We start from the raw sequence: 19,515 nt of genomic DNA, 5'->3' as shown, positions 1-19,515 counted from the left end.
TACACAATATAAGTATGTTGAATTTATCCTAAGTATTTATAACTCAAGAATTCATCTAAGTCCCATTGTATTAAATTTCTTCATAACTCCAATACTTGGCTTTAGTTCATAAGTATCTATCAAAGACTCATTTTTCTGATCAGTGCTTTCATAAGTATTTTTCTAAGTTCATTGTACTGTGGATCAATGAAATATGTATCTCCCTTTCATTTTTTTATTGATCTTTTCATTTTTACATCAAATGTATACATCAAATGTATTCTTGGTTCTTCTCATCACTGCAGCCTGTTTCCTGGACCTCTCTCTCTCTCCCTCCCTCTCACAGCCACTTCACAATCTGAAAGATGTAAAGCAAGACCATTAGATATTGATGTTCTCAGCAGATTTGTTGCTGATGGTCAAGCTAAAAGCAAAGATGACAAGTACTCTGTCTCTCTCTTCCAGTGGCTGCTGCTGCTGTAGGGTGGTGGAAGTGTTCATACTGAAAGCAAAGATTATTATTACCCTTTACCTGCTATACCAAACCACCACTACCTTCACCCCCTCACTACCTAAACCTGCTGCTGCTGCTGCTCTTGTTGCTGCAGCAGTGGGGGTAGAGCATGGGGGGTTATTTCCCTCCCTCTCACACCTCCCACTCTCCTACTACCCCCTCCCTTCTTCCCCTACCCCCCTCCCAAACCTCCCCCCTTGCCCTCTCCCCCACCCCCCTGCCCCCCACCCCCCCACCCACCCATCCCCCTGCCTACCTTCCCGCACCCCCCGCCCACCCTCCTCCACCCCCCTCCCACCCAAACCAACTCCCTTCCTGCTACTCCGCTGCTGCCGCTGCTGCCACTGTTGCTGCTTCTCAGTCTGTAAACACAAATAGAATTAGCATCCCCTGTACCCCACACTCTTGCTTCATTCTCGTGCCAAACTCTCATCCTCCCCTTACTGCTGCTGCTGCTGTTGCTGTTCAATCTGTCAACATAAAGAGGAAAATTGATTAATATCTTCTTGCAACCAATTGCTCCGCTCTCATCTTCACTCGTGCCCATCCAGCTGATGCTATTGTTGTCGAGAGATTTCTGGTGGGGATAAACATGACAATGTACATATGATACCAGGGGTGTAACCATAGGGAGCACCCCCAACTCCTCCTTTATGAAGTCCTGATGAGATGGACATTTATGTTCCATGGAGAACACTTGAACCTTCTTCCTCAGAGTGGGTGCCATCATCAACACTGCTCTCCTGAAGGTCTCAAGCAGAACCAATCCTGCAAAAGGGAGAAAAAATATTGATAACGTCAAATCATATGAAGTTTCTGGAAGAAAAAAACATACTTTTTCCGACAAAATGGCAATTACTGATATTCCTACGCTAGAAACAATCCACATATACAACAAAATGACACAATCCCATCCATTATGTTTCCTTATGACTATTACTCAAATATAACAGCCTGGATGTATTGTAATTATATCCATTGATTTTGCTATAAAACTGAACATTTTGCAGGTACGTACCATGGTCATCAAGCGTTTCATCAGAATACTTCGGCCAGGAGTCCGGTGGAGGCATGGTGCAAGGAAGAATGTAGAGGTAAAAGTAATGGCAAGCCAGAAGATGAACTAGAAGAAATGCAGGGAGGAATATGAAAGGTAGGTAACTGCAGTGAATGTAGGAATGCAGTCATGTCTGAATTATACTTGATCGCTGTTTCCTGCATTAGCGAGGAAGTGCCAGGAAACAGATGAAGAAAGACCCATCCACTTGTATATATACATACATATATGCATATACATATTCATATACTTTCTTTCAAACTATTCGCCATTTCCCGCGTTAGCGAGGTAGCGTTAAGAACAGAGAACTGGGCCTTTAAGGGAATATCCTCACCTGGCCCCCTTCTCTATTCCTTCTTTTAGAAAATTAAAAAAAAATAATAAGAGGGGAGGATTTCCAGCCCCCTGCTCCCTCCCTTTTAGTCGCCTTCTACGACACGCAAGGAATACGTGGGAAGTATTCTTTCTCCCCTATCCCCAGGGATATTCATATACATATATACATATTCATGCTTGTTTGTCTTCATTCTCGGTACCATCCCACCTCACAGGAAACACGAAAAAAGGCTATATCCACTCACACTCATTCTCAAGCTGTTGTGTAATGCACCAAAACCACAGCTCCCTATCCAGGTCCCACAGGCCTCTCCATGGTTTATTCCGGATACTTCACATGCCCTAGTTCAGTCCATTGACAGCATGTCGACCCGAAGTAAACCACATCATTCCAAACCATTCTATTCTATGCACGTATTTCACCATTCTGCATGTTCAGGCCCCAATTGCTCAGAATCGTTTTCACTCCATTCTTCCCCCTCCAATTTGGTCTCCCACTTCTCCTCGTTCCCTCCTCTCTGACACATATATCCTCTTGGTCAATCTTTCCTCACTCATTCTCTCCATGTGACCGAACCATTTCAAAACACCCTCTTCTGCTCTCTCAACCACACTCTTTTTATTACCTTACCTCTATCTCACCCTATTATTACTTACTCAATCAAACCACCTCACATCTCATATTGTCCTCAAACATCTCATTTCCAGCACATCCACCCTCCTCCTCACAACTCTATCTATAGCCTATGCCTTGCAACCATATAACATTGACGGAACCACGATCCCTTCAAACATACCCATTTTTGCTTTCTGAGATAATGTTCTCGACTTCCACACATTCTTCAACGCTCCCAAAACTTTTGCCCCCTCCCCCACCCTATGATTCGCTTCCGCTTCCATGGTTCCATCCGCTGCCAAATCCACTCCCAGATATCTAAAACACTTCACTTCCTCCAGTTTTTCTCCATTCATACTTACCTCCCAATTGACTTGTCCCTCAACCCTACTATCCCTAATAACCTTGCTCTTATTCACATTTACTCTCAGCTTTCTTCTTTCACACACTTTACCAAACTCAGTCACCAGCTTTTGCAGTTTCTCACATGAATCAGCCACCAGCGCTGTATCATCAGCGAACAACAACTGACTCACTTCCCAAGCTCTCTCATCCACAACAGACTGCATACTTGCCCCTCTTTCCAAAACTCTTGCATTCACCTCCCTAACAAACCCATCCATAAACAAATTAAACCACCATGGAAACATCACACACCCCTGCCGCAAACCAACATTCACTGAGAACCAATCACTTTCCTCTCTTCCTACACGTACACATGCCTTACATCCTCGATAAAAAGTTTTCACTGCCTCTAACATCTTGCCCCCACTCCATATACTCTTAATACCTTCCACAGAGCATCTCTATCAACTCTTATCATATGCCTTCTCCAGATCCATAAATGCTACATACAAATCCATTTGCTTTTCTAAGTATTTCTCACATACATTCTTCAAAGCAAACACCTGATCTACACATCCTCTACCATTTCTGAAACCACACAGCTCTTCCCGAATTTGATGCTCTGTACGTGCCTTCACCCTCTCAATCAATACCCTCCCATATAATTTCCCAGGAATACTCAACAAACTTATACCTCTGTAATTTGAGCACTCACTTTTATCCTATTTGCCTTTGTACAATGGCACTATGCAAGCATTCCGCCAATCCTCAGGCACCTCACCATGAGTCATACATACATTAAATAACCTTACCAACCAGTCAACAATACAGTCACCCCTTTTTTAATAAATTCCACTGCAATCCATCCAAACCCACTGCCTTGCTGGCTTTCTCCCTAACCCTCTCACTTTGCACACCACCTCGACCAAAACACCCTATATCTGCCACTCTATCATCAAACACATTCAACAAACCTTCAAATACTCACTCCATCTCCTTCTCACATTACCACTACTTGTTATCACCTCCCCATTAGCCCCCTTCACTGAAGTACCCTTTGTTCCCTTGTCTTACACATTTTATATACCTCCTTCCAAAACATCTTTTTATCCTCCCTAAAATTTAATGATACTCTCTCACCCCAACTCTCATTTGCCCTCTTTTTCACCTCTTGCACCTTTCTCTTGACCTCCTGCCTCTTTCTTTTATACATCTCCCAGTCATTTGCATTATTTCCCTGCAAAAATCGTCCAAATGCCTCTCTCTTCTCTTTCACTAATAATCTTACTTCATCCCACCACTCACTACCCTTTCTAATCTGCCCACCTCTCATGTTTCTCATGCCACAAGCATCTTTTGCGCAAGCCATCACTGCTTCCCTGAATATATTCCATTCCAACCCCCACTCCCCTTATGTCCTTTGTTCTCACCTTTTTCCATTCTGTACTCAGCCTCTCCTGGTACTTCCTCACACAAGTCTCCTTCCTAAGTTCACTTACTCTCACCACTCTCTTCACCCCAACATTCTCTCTTCTTTTCTGTATATATATATATATATATATATATATATATATATATATATATATATATATATATATATGTTCCCTGGGGATAGGGGAGAAAGAATACTTCCCATGTATTCCCTGCATGTCGTAGAAGGCGACTAAAAGGGGAGGGAGCGGGGGGCTGGAAATCCTCCCCTCTCGTTTTTTTTTTAATTTTCCAAAAGAAGGAACAGAGAATTGGGCCAGGTGAGGGTATTCCCTCAAAGGCCCACTCCTCTGTTCTTAACGCTACCTCGCTAATGCGGGAAATGGCGAATAGTTTGAAAGAAAGAAATATATATATATATATATTATATTTTTTTTTTATTATACTTTGTCGCTGTCTCCCGCGTTTGCGAGGTAGCGCAAGGAAACAGACGAAAGAAATGGCCCAAACCCCCCCATACACATGTATATACATACGTCCACACACGCAAATATACATACCTACACAGCTTTCCATGGTTTACCCCAGACGCTTCACATGCCTTCATTCAATCCACTGACAGCACGTCAACCCCGGTATACCACATCGCTCCAATTCAATCTATTCCTTGCCCTCCTTTCACCCTCCTGCATGTTCAGGCCCCGATCACACAAAATCTTTTTCACTCCATCTTTCCACCTCCAATTTGGTCTCCCTCTTCTCCTCGTTCCCTCCACCTCCGACACATATATCCTCTTGGTCAATCTTTCCTCACTCATTCTCTCCATGTGCCCAAACCACTTCAAAACACCCTCTTCTGCTCTCTCAACCACGCTCTTTTTATTTCCACACATCTCTCTTACCCTTACGTTACTCACTCGATCAAACCACCTCACACCACACATTGTCCTCAAACATCTCATTTCCAGCACCTCCATCCTCCTGCGCACAACTCTATCCATAGCCCACGCCTCGCAACCATACAACATTGTTGGAACCACTATTCCTTCAAACATACCCATTTTTGCTTTCCGAGATAATGTTCTCGACTTCCACACATTCTTCAAGGCCCCCAGAATTTTCGCCCCCTCCCCCACCCTATGATCCACTTCTGCTTCCATGGTTCCATCCGCTGCCAGATCCACTCCCAGATATCTAAAACACTTCACTTCCTCCAGTTTTTCTCCATTCAAACTCACCTCCCAATTGACTTGACCCTCAACCCTACTGTACCTAATAACCTTGCTCTTATTCACATTTACTCTTAACTTTCTTCTTCCACACACTTTACCAAACTCAGTCACCAGCTTCTGCAGTTTCTCACATGAATCAGCCACCAGCGCTGTATCATCAGCGAACAACAACTGACTCACTTCCCAAGCTCTCTCATCCCCAACAGACTTCATACTTGCCCCTCTTTCCAAAACTCTTGCATTTACCTCCCTAACAACCCCATCCATAAACAAATTAAACAACCATGGAGACATCACACACCCCTGCCGCAAACCTACATTCACTGAGAACCAATCACTTTCCTCTCTTCCTACACGTACACATGCCTTACATCCTCGATAAAAACTCTTCACTGCTTCTAACAACTTTCCTCCCACACCATATATTCTTAATACCTTCCACAGAGCATCTCTATCAACTCTATCATATGCCTTCTCCAGATCCATAAATGCTACATACAAATCCATTTGCTTTTCTAAGTATTTCTCACATACATTCTTCAAAGCAAACACCTGATCCACACATCCTCTACCACTTCTGAAACCACACTGCTCTTCCCCAATCTGATGCTCTGTACATGCCTTCACCCTCTCAATCAATACCCTCCCATATAATTTACCAGGAATACTCAACAAACTTATACCTCTGTAATTTGAGCACTCACTCTTATCCCCTTTGCCTTTGTACAATGGCACTATGCACGCATTCCACCAATCCTCAGGCACCTCACCATGAGTCATACATACATTAAATAACCTTACCAACCAGTCAACAATACAGTCACCCCCTTTTTTAATAAATTCCACTGCATATATATATATATATATATATATATATATATATATATATATATATATATATATATTTTTTTATACTTTGTCGCTGTCTCCCGCGTTTGCGAGGTAGCGCAAGGAAACAGACGAAAGAAATGGCCCAACCCCCCCCATACACATGTATATACATACGTCCACACACGCAAATATACATACCTACACAGCTTTCCATGGTTTACCCCAGACGCTTCACATGCCTTGATTCAATCCACTGACAGCACGTCAACCCCGGTATACCACATCGCTCCAATTCACTCTATTCCTTGCCCTCCTTTCACCCTTCTGCATGTTCTGGCCCCGATCACACAAAATCTTTTTCACTCCATCTTTCCACCTCCAATTTGGTCTCCCTCTTCTCCTTGCTCCCTCCACCTCCGACACATATATCCTCTTGGTCAATCTTTCCTCACTCATCCTCTCCATGTGCCCAAACCACTTCAAAACACCCTCTTCTGCTCTCTCAACCACGCTCTTTTTATTTCCACACATCTCTCTTACCCTTACGTTACTCACTCGATCAAACCACCTCACACCACACATTGTCCTCAAACATCTCATTTCCAGCACATCCATCCTCCTGCGCACAACTCTATCCATAGCCCACGCCTCACAACCATACAACATTGTTGGAACCACTATTCCTTCAAACATACCCATTTTTGCTTTCCGAGATAATGTTCTCGACTTCCACACATTCTTCAAGGCCCCCAGAATTTTCGCCCCCTCCCCCACCCTATGATCCACTTCCGCTTCCATGGTTCCATCAGCTGCCAGATCCACTCCCAGATATCTAAAACACTTCACTTCCTCCAGTTTTTCTCCATTCAAACTCACCTCCCAATTGACTTGACCCTCAACCCTACTGTACCTAATAACCTTGCTCTTATTCACATTTACTCTTAACTTTCTTCTTCCACACACTTTACCAAACTCAGTCACCAGCTTCTGCAGTTTCTCACATGAATCAGCCACCAGCGCTGTATCATCAGCGAACAACAACTGACTCACTTCCCAAGCTCTCTCATCCCCAACAGACTTCATACTTGCCCCTTTTTCCAAAACTCTTGCATTTACCTCCCTAACAACCCCATCCATAAACAAATTAAACAACCATGGAGACATCACACACCCCTGCCGCAAACCTACATTCACTGAGAACCAATCACTTTCCTCTCTTCCTACACGTACACATGCCTTACATCCTCGATAAAAACTTTTCACTGCTTCTAACAACTTTCCTCCCACACCATATATTCTTAATACCTTCCACAGAGCATCTCTATCAACTCTATCATATGCCTTCTCCAGATCCATAAATGCTACATACAAATCCATTTGCTTTTCTAAGTATTTCTCACATACATTCTTCAAAGCAAACACCTGATCCACACATCCTCTACCACTTCTGAAACCACACTGCTCTTCCCCAATCTGATGCTCTGTACATGCCTTCACCCTCTCAATCAATACCCTCCCATATAATTTACTAGGAATACTCAACAAACTTATACCTCTGTAATTTGAGCACTCACTCTTATCCCCTTTGCCTTTGTACAATGGCACTATACACGCATTCCGCCAATCCTCAGGCACCTCACCATGAGTCATACATACATTAAATAACCTTACCAACCAGTCAACAATACAGTCACCCCCTTTTTTAATAAATTCCACTGCAATACCATCCAAACCTGCTGCCTTGCCGGCTTTCATCTTCCGCAAAGCTTTCACTACCTCTTCTCTGTTTACCAAATCATTTTCCCTAACCCTCTCACTTTGCACACCACCTCGACCAAAACACCCTATATCTGCCACTCTATCATCAAACACATTCAACAAACCTTCAAAATACTCACTCCATCTCCTTCTCACATCACCACTACTTGTTATCACCTCCCCATTTGCGCCCTTCACTGAAGTTCCCATTTGCTCCCTTGTCTTACGCACTTTATTTACCTCCTTCCAGAACATCTTTTTATTCTCCCTAAAATTGAATGATACTCTCTCACCCCAACTCTCATTTGCCCTTTTTTTCACCTCTTGCACCTTTCTCTTGACCTCCTGTCCTTGTAGATTTATGTGCTGAAAAAGGACTGATGATTGGGAATACCTGGTTTAAAAAGCGAGATATACATAAGTATACTTATGTAAGTAGGAGAGATGGCCAGAGAGCGTTATTGGATTACGTGTTAATTGACAGGCATGCGAAAGAGAGACTTTTGGATGTTAATGTGCTGAGAGGTGCAACTGGAGGGATGTCTGATCATTATCTTGTGGAGGCTAAGGTGAAGATTTGTATGGGTTTTCAGAAAAGAAGAGTGAATGTTGGGGTGAAGAGGGTGGTGAGAGTAAGTGAGCTTGAGAAGGAGACCTGTGTGAGGAAGTACCAGGAGAGACTGAGTACAGAATGGAAAAAGGTGAGAACAATGGAAGCAAGGGGAGTGGGGGAGGAATGGGATGTATTTAGGGAATCAGTGATGGATTGCGCAAATGATGCTTGTGGCATGAGAAGAGTGGGAGGTGGGTTGATTAGAAAGGGTAGTGAGTGGTGGGATGAAGAAGTAAGAGTATTAGTGAAAGAGAAGAAAGAGGCATTTGGACGATTTTTGCAGGGAAAAAATGCAATTGAGTGGGAGATGTATAAAAGAAAGAGACAGGATATATATATATATATATATATATATATATATATATATATATATATATATATATATATATATATATATATATATATACATATGTATATATATACATATATACATAGTTACATATTCATTCTTGCTGCCTACATCCATTCCCCTCACTGTCCCGCCACACATGAAATAGCATCCACCCCCAACCCCCTGCGAGGTAGCGCTAGGAAAAGACAAAAAGGCCACATTCGTTCACACTCAGTCTCTAGCTGTCATGTGTAATGCACCATAATCACAACTCCTTTCCACATCCAGACCCCACAGACCTTTCCATGGTTTACCCCAGATGCTTTACATGCCCTGGTTCAATCCATTGACAGCATATCAACCCTGGCATACCACGTTGTTCCAATACACTCTATTCCTTGCACACCTTTCACCCTCCTGTATGTTCAGGCCCCAATTGCTCAAAATCTTTTTCATTCCATCCTTCAACCTTCAGTTTGGTCTCCCGTCTCTTCTCGTTTCTTCTACCTCTGACACATATATCCTCTTGGTCAATCTTTCCTCACTCGTTCTCTTCATGTGACCAAACCATTTCAACACACCCTCTTCTGCTCTCTCTCAACCATGCTCTTTTTATTACCACACATCTCTCTTACCCTTTCATTACTTACTCGGTCAAACCACCTCACACCACATATTGTCCTCAAACATTTAATTTCCAACACATCCACCCTCTTCCGTGCAACCCTATCTACAGCCCATGCCTTGCAACTATATAACATTGTTGGAACTACCATTCCCTCAAACATACCCATTTTTGCTCTCTGAGATAACATTCTTGCCTTCCACACATTCTTCAACGCTCCCAGAACCTTCGCCCCCTCCCCCACCCTGTGACACACTTCCACTTCCATGGTTCCGTCCACTGCTAAATCCACCCCCAGATGTCTAAAACACTGCCTCCAGTTTTTCTCCATTCAAACTTACCTCCTAATTGACTTGTCCCTCAACCCTACTGAACCTAATAACCTTGCTCTTATTCACATTTACTTTCAGCCTTCTTCTTTCACACACTTTACAGTCACCAACTTCTGCAGTTTCTCACCCAAATCAGCTTCCAGCACTGTATCATCAGTGAACAACAACTGACTCACTTCCCAAGCTCTCTCATTCACAACAGACTGCATACATGCCCCTCTCTCCAAAAGTTTTGCATTCACCTCTCTAACCACCCCATCCATAAACAAATTAAACAACCATGGCAACATCATGCACCCCTGCTGCAAACTGGCAGTCACTGGGAGCCAATCACTTTCCTCACTTCCTACTCATACACATGCTTTACATCCTTGGTGAAAGCTTTTCACTGCTTCTTGCAACTTACCTCCCACACCATATACTCTTAATACCTTCCACAAAGCATCTCTATCAACCCTATCATATGCTTTCTCCAGATTCATAAATGCTACATACAAATCCATCTTTTTTTTTTTTAAGTAATTCTCACATACATTCTTCAAAGCAAATACCTGATCCACACTTCCTCTACCACTTCTGAAACCACACTGCTCTTCCCCAATCTGATGCTCTGTACATGCCTTTGCCCTTTCAATCAATACCCTCCCATATAATTTCCCAGGAATACTTGACAAACTTACACCTCTGTAGTTTGAACACTTACCTTTATCCCCTTTGCCTTTGTACAATGACACTATGCATGCATTCCGCCAATCCTCAGGCACTTCACCATGAACCATACATACTCTGAATATCCTTACCAACCAATCAACAACACAGTCACCCCCTTTTTTAATAAATTCCTCTGCAGTACCATCCAAACCCGCCTCCTTGCCAGCTTTCATTTTCCACAAAACTTTCACAACCTCTTCTCTGTTTACCAAACCATTCTCGCTGACCCTCTCACTCCACACACCACCTCTACCAAAACACCCTATTTCTGCCACTCTATCATCAGACACGTTCAACAAACCTTCAAAATACTCACTCCATCTCCTCACTTCATCACTACTTGTTATTACTTCCCATTAGCCCCCTTCACTGATGTTCCCATTTGTTCTCTCGTCTTATGTGCTTCATTTACCTCCTCCAAAAATCTTTTTATTCTCCCTAAAATTTAATGATACTCTCTCACCCCAAATCTCATTTGCCCTCTTTTTCATCTCTTGCACCTTTCTTTTGACCTCCTGCCACTTTATTTTATACATCTTCCAGTCATTCGCACTGCTTGCCTGCATAAATCTTCCAAACGCCTCTCTCTTCTCTCTCACTAACAGTCTTACTTCCTCCCACCACTCACAACCCTTTATTAATCTGCCCACTTCCCACCTATCTCATGCCATAAGCATCTTTTGCGCAAGCCATCACTGCTTCCCTAAGTACATCCCATTCCTCCACCACTCCCCTTATGTCATTTGCTCTCACTTTTTTCCATTCTGCACTCCATCTCTCCTGGTACTTCCTCACACAATTCTCCTTCCCAAGCTCACTTACTCTGACCATTCTCTTCACCCTAACATTCTTCTTTTCTGAAAACCTTTACAGATCTTCTCCTTCGCCTCCACAAGATAATGATCAGACACCCTCCAGTTGCCCCTCTCAGCACATTAACATATACATACCTATACATTTCACCATATACATACACGTACATACACAGACATATACATATATATACATGCACATATCAATACTTGCTGCCTTCATCCATTCCTGTTGCCACCCCACCACACATGAAGTGGCACCCCCCTCTCCCCATGCATGTGTGAGGTAGTGCTGGGAAAAGAACAAAAGGCCACATTTGTTCACACTCAGTCTTTAGCTGTCATGTGTAATGCACCAAAACCATAGCTCCCTTTCCACATCCAGGTCCCAAAAAACTTTCCAAGGTTTACCCCAGATGCTTCACATGCCTTGGTTCAATCCATTGACAGCATGTCGACCCCAGTATACCACATCGTTCCAATTCACTCTATTCCTTGCACGTCTTTCACCCTCCTGCATGTTCAGGCCCCGATCACTCAAAATCTTTTTCACTCCATCTTTCCACCACCAATTTGGTCTCCCACTTCTCCTCGTTCCCTCCACCTCTGACACATAAACCTCTTTGTCAATCTTTCCTCACTCATTCTCTCCATGTGACCAAACCACTTCAGAACACCCTCATCTGCGCTTTCAACCACACTCTTTATTACCACACATCTCTCTTGCCCTTTCATTACTTACTCGATCAAACCACCTCACACCACGTATTGTCCTCAAACATCTCATTTCCAACACATCCACCCTACTCCGCACAACTCTATCTATAGCCCACGCCTCGCAACCATATAACATTGTTGGAACCACTATTTCTTCAAACATACCCATTTTTGCTTTCCAAGATAATGTTCTCGCCTTCCACACATTTTTTCAACGCTCCCAGAACTTTTGCCCTGTCCCCCACCCTGTGACTCACTTCTGCTTCCATGGTTCCATCCACTGCCAAAATAAAGTCCGAGATATCTATGCCCAGATATCTACTCCCAGATATCAAAAACACTTCACTTTCTCCGGTTTTTCTCCATTCAAACTTACCTCCCAATTAACTTGTCCCTCAACCCTACTGTACCTAATAACCTTGCTCTTATTCACATTTACCCTGCTTTCTTTCACACACTTTACCAAACTCAGTCACCAGCTTCTGCAGTTTCTCACATGAATCAGCCACCAGCGCTGTATCATCAGCAAACAACAACTGACTTACTTCCCAAGCTCTCTCATCCACAACAGACTGCATACTTGCCCCTCTCTCCAAAATTCTTGCATTCACCTCCCTAACATTCCCATCCATAAACAAATTAAACAACCATGGACACATCACGCACCCTTGCCGCAAATCTACATTTACTGAGAACCAATCGCTTTCCTCTGTTCCCACTTGCACACATGCCTTACATCCTCGATAAAAACTTTTCACTGCTTCTAACAACTTGCCTCCCACACCATATATTCTTAATACCTTCCACAGAGCATCTCTATCAACTCTATCATATGCCTTCTTCAGATCCATAAATGCTACATACAAATCCATTTGCTTTTCTAAGTATTTCTCACATACATTCTTCAAAGCAAACACCTGATCCACACATCCTCTACCACTTCTGAAACCACACTGCTCTTCCCCAATCTGATGCTCTGTACATGCCTTCACCCTCTCAACCAATACCCTCCCATATAATTTCCCAGGAATACTCAACTTTATTTATTTATATTTTATTTATTTTGCTTTGTCGCTTTCTCCCGCATTTGCGAGGTAGCGCAAGGAAACAGACGAAAGAAATGGCCCAACCCACCCCCATACACAATTCATATACATACACGTCCACACACACAAATATACATACCTATACATCTCTATGTACACATATATATACACACACAGACACATACATATATACCCATGCACACAATTCACACTGTCTGCCTTTATTCATTCCCATCGCCACCTCGCCACACATGGAATACCATCCCCATCCCCCCTCATGTGTGTGAGGTAGCACTAGGAAAAGACAACAAAGGCCCCATTCGTTCACACTCAGTCTCTAGCTGTCATGCAATAATGCCCAAAACCACAGCTTCCTTTCCACATCCAGGCCCCACACAACTTTCCATGGTTTACCCCAGACGCTTCACATGCCCTGATTCAATCCACTGACAGCACGTCAACCCCGGTATACCACATCGATCCAATTCACTCTATTCCTTGCCCGCCTTTCACCCTCCTGCATGTTCAGGCCCCGATCACACAAAATCTTTTTCACTCCATCTTTCCACCTCCAATTTGGTCTCCCACTTCTCCTCGTTCCCTCCACCTCCGACACATATATCCTCTTGGCCAATCTTTCCTCACTCATTCTCTTCATGTGCCCAAACCATTTCAAAACACCCTCTTCTGCTCTCTCAACCACACTCTTTTTATTTCCACACATCTCTCTTACCCTTATGTTACTTACTCGATCAAACCAACTCACACCACACATTGTCCTCAAACATCTCATTTCCAGCACATCCACCCTCCTGCACACAACTCTATCCATAGCCCACGCCTCGCAACCATACAACATTCTTGGAACCACTATTCCTTCAAACATACCCATTTTTACTTTCCGAGATAATGTTCTCGACTTCCACACATTCTTCAAGGCTCCCAGGATTTTCGCCCCCTCCCCCACCCTATGGTTCACTTCCGCTTCCATGGTTCCATCCGCTGCCAGATCCACTCCCAGATATCTAAAACACTTTACTTCCTCCAGTTTTTCTCCATTCAAACTTACCTCCCAGTTGACTTGACCCTCAACCCTACTGTACCTAATAACCTTGCTCTTATTCTCATTTACTCTTAACTTTCTTCTTTCACACACTTTACCAAACTCAGTCACCAGCTTCTGCAGTTTCTCACATGAATCAGCCACCAGCGCTGTGTCATCAGCGAACAACAACTGACTCACTTCCCAAGTTCTCTCATCCACAACAGACTTCATACTTGCCCCTCTTTCCAAAACTCTTGCATTCACCTCCCTAACAACCCCATCCATAAACAAATTAAACAACCATGGAGACATCACACACCCCTGCTGCAAACCTACATTCACTGAGAACCAATCACCTTCCTCTCTTCCTACACGCACACATGCCTTACATCCTCGATAAAAACTTTTCACTGCTTCTAACAACTTGCCTCCCACACCATGTATTCTTAATACCTTCCACAGAGCATCTCTATCAACTCTATCATATGCCTTCTCCAGATCCATAAATGCTACATACAAATCCATTTGCTTTTCTAAGTATTTATCACATACATTCTTCAAAGCAAACACCTGATCCACACATCCTCTACCACTTCTGAAACCACACTGCTCTTCCCCAATCTGATGCTCTGTACATGCCTTCACCCTCTCAATCAATACCCTCCCATATAATTTACCAGGAATACTCAACAAACTTATACCTCTGTAATTTGAGCACTCACTCTTATCCCCTTTGCCTTTGTACAATGGCACTATGCACGCATTCCGCCAATCCTCAGGCACCTCACCATGAGTCATACATACATTAAATAACCTTACCAACCAGTCAACAATACAGTCACCCCCCTTTTTTAATAAATTCCACTGCAATACCATCCAAACCTGCTGCCTTGCCGGCTTTCATCTTCCGCAAAGCTTTTACTACCTCTTCTCTGTTTACCAACTCATTTTCCCTAACCCTCTCACTTTGCACACCACCTCGACCCAAACACCCTATATCTGCCACTCTGTCATCAGACACATTCAACAAACCTTCAAAATACTCATTCCATCTCCTTCTCACATCACCACTACTTGTTATCACCTCCCCATTTACGCCCTTCACTGAAGTTCCCATTTGCTCCCTTGTCTTACGCACCCTATTTACCTCCTTCCAGAACATCTTTTTATTCTCCCTAAAATTTACTGATAGTCTCTGACCCCAACTCTCATTTGCCCTTTTTTTCTCCTCTTGCACCTTTCTCTTGACCTCCTGTCTCTTTCTTTTATACTTCTCCCACTCAATTGCATTTTTTCCCTGCAAAAATCGTCCAAATGCCTCTCTCTTCTCTTTCACTAATACTCTTACTTCTTCATCCCACCACTCACTACCCTTTCTAAACAGCCCACCTCCCACTCTTCTCATGCCACAAGCATCTTTTGTGCAATCCATCACTGATTCCCTAAATACATCCCATTCCTCCCCCACTCCCCTTACTTCCCTTGTTCTCACCTTTTTCCATTCTGTACACAGTCTCTCCTGATACTTCTTCACACAGGTCTCCTTCCCAAGCTCACTTACTCTCACCACCTTCTTCACCCCAACATTCACTCTTCTTTTCTGAAAACCCATACTAATCTTCACCTTAGCCTCAACAAGATAATGATCAGACATCCCTCCAGTTGCACCTCTCAGCACATTGACATCCAAAAGTCTCTCTTTCGCACGCCTGTCAATTAACACGTAATCCAATAACGCTCTCTGGCCATCTCTCCTACTTACATAAGTATACTTATGTATATCTCGCTTTTTAAACCAGGTATTCCCAATCATCAGTCCTTTTTCAGCACATAAATCTACAAGCTCTTCACCATTTCCATTTACAACACTGAACACCCCATGCATACCAATTATTCCCTCAACTGCCACATTACTCACCTTTGCATTCAAATCACCCATCACTATAACCCGGTCTCGTGCATCAAAACCGCTAACACACTCATTTAGCTGCTCCCAAAACACTTGCCTCTCATGATCTTTCTTCTCATGCCCAGGTGCATATGCACCAATAATCACCCACTTCTCTCCATCAACTTTCAATTTTACCCATATTAATCGAGAATTTACTTTCTTACATTCTATCACATACTCCCACAACTCCTGTTTCAGGAGTATTGCTACTCCTTCCCTTGCTCTTGTCCTCTCACTAACCCCTGACTTCACTCCCCAGACATTTCCAAACCACTCTTCCCCTTTACCCTTGAGCTTCAACAAACTTATACCTCTGTAATTTGAGCACTCACTCTTATCCCCTTTGCCTTTGTACAATGGCACTATGCACGCATTCCGCCAATCCTCAGGCACCTCACCATGAGTCATACATACATTAAATAACCTTACCAACTAGTCAACAATACAGGCACCCCCCTTTTTTGATAAGTTCCACTGCAATACCATCCAAACCTGCTGCCTTGCCGGCTTTCATCTTCCGCAAAGCTTTTACTACCTCTTCTCTGTTTACCAAATCATTTTCCCTAACCCTCTCACTTTGCACACCACCTCGACCAAAACACCCTATGTCTGCAACTCTATCATCAAACACATTCAACAAACCTTCAAAGTACTCACACCATCTCCTTCTCACATCACCACTACTTGTTATCACCTCCCCATTTGCGCCCTTCACTGAAGTTCCCATTTGCTCCCTTGTCTTACGCACTTTATTTACCTCCTTCCAGAACATCTTTTTATTCTCCCTAAAATTTAATGATACTCTCTCACCCCAACTCTCATTTGCCCTCTTTTTCACCTCTTGCACCTTTCTCTTGACCTCCTGTCTCTTTCTTTTATACATCTCCCACTCAATTGCATTTTTTCCCTGCATAAATCGTCCAAATGCCTCTCTCTTCTCTTTCACTAATAATCTTGCTTCTTCATCCCACCACTCACTACCCTTTCTAATCAACCCACCTCCCATGCTTCTCACGCCACAAGCATCTTTTGCGCAAGCCATCGCTGATTCCCTAGATACTTCCCATTCCTCCCCCACTCCCCTTACTTCCATTGTTCTCACCTTTTTCCATTCCCTACTCAGTCTCTCCTGGTACTTCCTCACACAAGTCTCCTTCCCAAGCTCACTTACTCTCACCACCCTCTTCACCCCAACATTCACTCTTCTTTTCTGAAAACCCATACAAATCTTCACCTTAGCCTCCACAAGATAATGATCAGACATCCCTCCAGTTGCACCTCTCAGCACATTAACATCCGAAAGTCTCTCTTTCGCATGCTTCTGTAATTTAAGCACTCACCTTTATCCCCTTTGCCTTTGTATAATGGCACTATGCATGCATTCCGCCAATCCTCAGGCACCTCACCATGAGTCATACATACTTTAAATATCTTTACCAACCAGTCAACAACAAATTCACCTCCTTTTTTAATAAATTCCACTGCAATACCATCCAAACCCGCAGCCTTGCTGGCTTTCACCTTCCACAAAGCTTTTACTACCTCTTCTCTGTTTACCAAATCATTCTCCCTAACCCTCTCACTTCGCACACCACCTCGTCCAAAACACCCTGTATCTGTCACTCTTATCATCAAACACATTCAACAAACCTTCGAAATACTCACTCCATCTCCTTTGTATGCACTTTATTTACCTCCTTCCAAAACATCTTTTTATTCTCCCTAAAATTTAATGATACTCTCTCACCCCATGTCTTATTTGCCCTCTTTTTCATTTCTTGCACCTTTTTCTTGACCTCCTGCCTCTTTCTTTTATACTTCTCCCAGTCATTTGCACTATTTCCCTGCAAAACTCATCCAAATGCCTCAACATATTATTATTATACTATTATACTTTGTCGCTGTCTCCTGTGATAGCAAGGTAGCGCAAGGAAACAGACGAAAGAATGGCCCAACCCACCCACATTCACACGTATATCCATACACGTCCACACATGCACATATACATACCTATACAGTTTAACGTATACATATATGTACATACACAGACATATACATATATACACATGTACATTATTCATACTTGCTGCCCTTATTCATTCCTGTCGCCGCCCTGCCACACATAAAATGACAACCTCTCTCCCCGCATGTGCGCGAGGTAGCGCTAGGAAAAGACAACAAAGGCCACATTCGTTCACAGTCAGTCTCTAGCTGTCGTGTATAATGCACCAAAACCACAGCTCCATTTCCACATCCAGGCCTCACAAACATCTTTTTATCCTCCCTAAAATTTAATGATACTCTACCCCAACTCTCATTTGCTCTTTTTCTCCTCTTGTACATTTCTCTAGACCTCCTGCCACTTTCTTTTATACATCTCCCATTCATTTGCACTATTTCCCTGCAAAACTCGTCCAAATGTCTCTCTTCTCTTTCACTAATAATCTTACTTCTTCATCCCACCACTCACTACCCTTTCTAATCTGCCCACCTCCCATGCTTCTCATGCCACAAGCATCTTTTGTGCAAGCCATCACTGCTTCCTTGAATATATCCCATTCCTCCCCTACTCCCCTTAGGTCCTTTGCTCTCACCTTTTTCCATTCTGCACCCACTCTCTCCTGGTACTTCCTCACACGAGTCTCCTTCCCAAGCTCACTTGCTCTCTTCGCCCGAACATTCTCTCTCCTTTTCTGAAAACCTCTACATATCTTCACCTTCTCCTCCACAAGATTATGATCAGACATCCCTCCAGTTGCACCTCTCAGCACATTAACATCCAAAAGTCTCTCTTTCGTGCGCCTATCAGTTAACACGTAATCCTGTAACACTCTCTGACCATCTCTCCTACTTACATACATATACTTATATCTCTTTTTAAACCAGGTATTCCCAATCACCAGTCCTTTTTCAGCACTCAAATCTACAAGCTCTTCACCATTTCTGTTTACAACACTGAACACCCCATGTACATCAATTATTCCCTCAACTACCACATTACTCACCTTTTCATTCAAATCACCCATCACTATAACCCGGTCTAGTGCATCAAAACTACTAACACACTCACTCAGCTGCTCGCAAAACACTTGCCTCTCATGATCTTTCTTCTCATGCCCAGGTGCATATGCACCAATAACCACCCATATCTCTCCATCCACTTTCAGTTTTACCCATATCAATCTAGAGTTTACTTTCCTACACTCTCTCACATACTCCCACCACTCCTGTTT

General features: G+C 43.2%; 2 protein-coding genes and 1 long non-coding RNA gene across 22 annotated transcripts in view; 1 reads left to right on the top strand and 2 right to left on the bottom strand.

Annotated features, from left to right (window-relative positions):
* Positions 1-19,515, top strand: part of LOC139762984 (uncharacterized) — a 326,805-nt gene that overhangs the window by 89,380 nt on the left and 217,910 nt on the right. The window lies entirely within an intron of this gene.
* LOC139762985 (uncharacterized) overlaps positions 1-19,515 on the bottom strand; it is a 141,290-nt gene that overhangs the window by 36,438 nt on the left and 85,337 nt on the right. The window lies entirely within an intron of this gene.
* On the bottom strand, positions 201-5,516 carry LOC139763003 (uncharacterized). Its single transcript, XR_011715999.1, has 2 exons — positions 1,512-5,516; positions 201-1,261 (listed from the first exon to the last, which is right to left on the bottom strand). It is a non-coding gene; the product is annotated as an uncharacterized lncRNA (long non-coding RNA).

This window comes from Panulirus ornatus, chromosome 45 (assembly GCF_036320965.1).
Source record: "Panulirus ornatus isolate Po-2019 chromosome 45, ASM3632096v1, whole genome shotgun sequence".
Taxonomy (NCBI): domain Eukaryota; kingdom Metazoa; phylum Arthropoda; class Malacostraca; order Decapoda; family Palinuridae; genus Panulirus; species Panulirus ornatus.
Note: the sequence above shows the minus strand (reverse complement) of the source record. Positions and strands in the feature narration are given on the sequence as shown.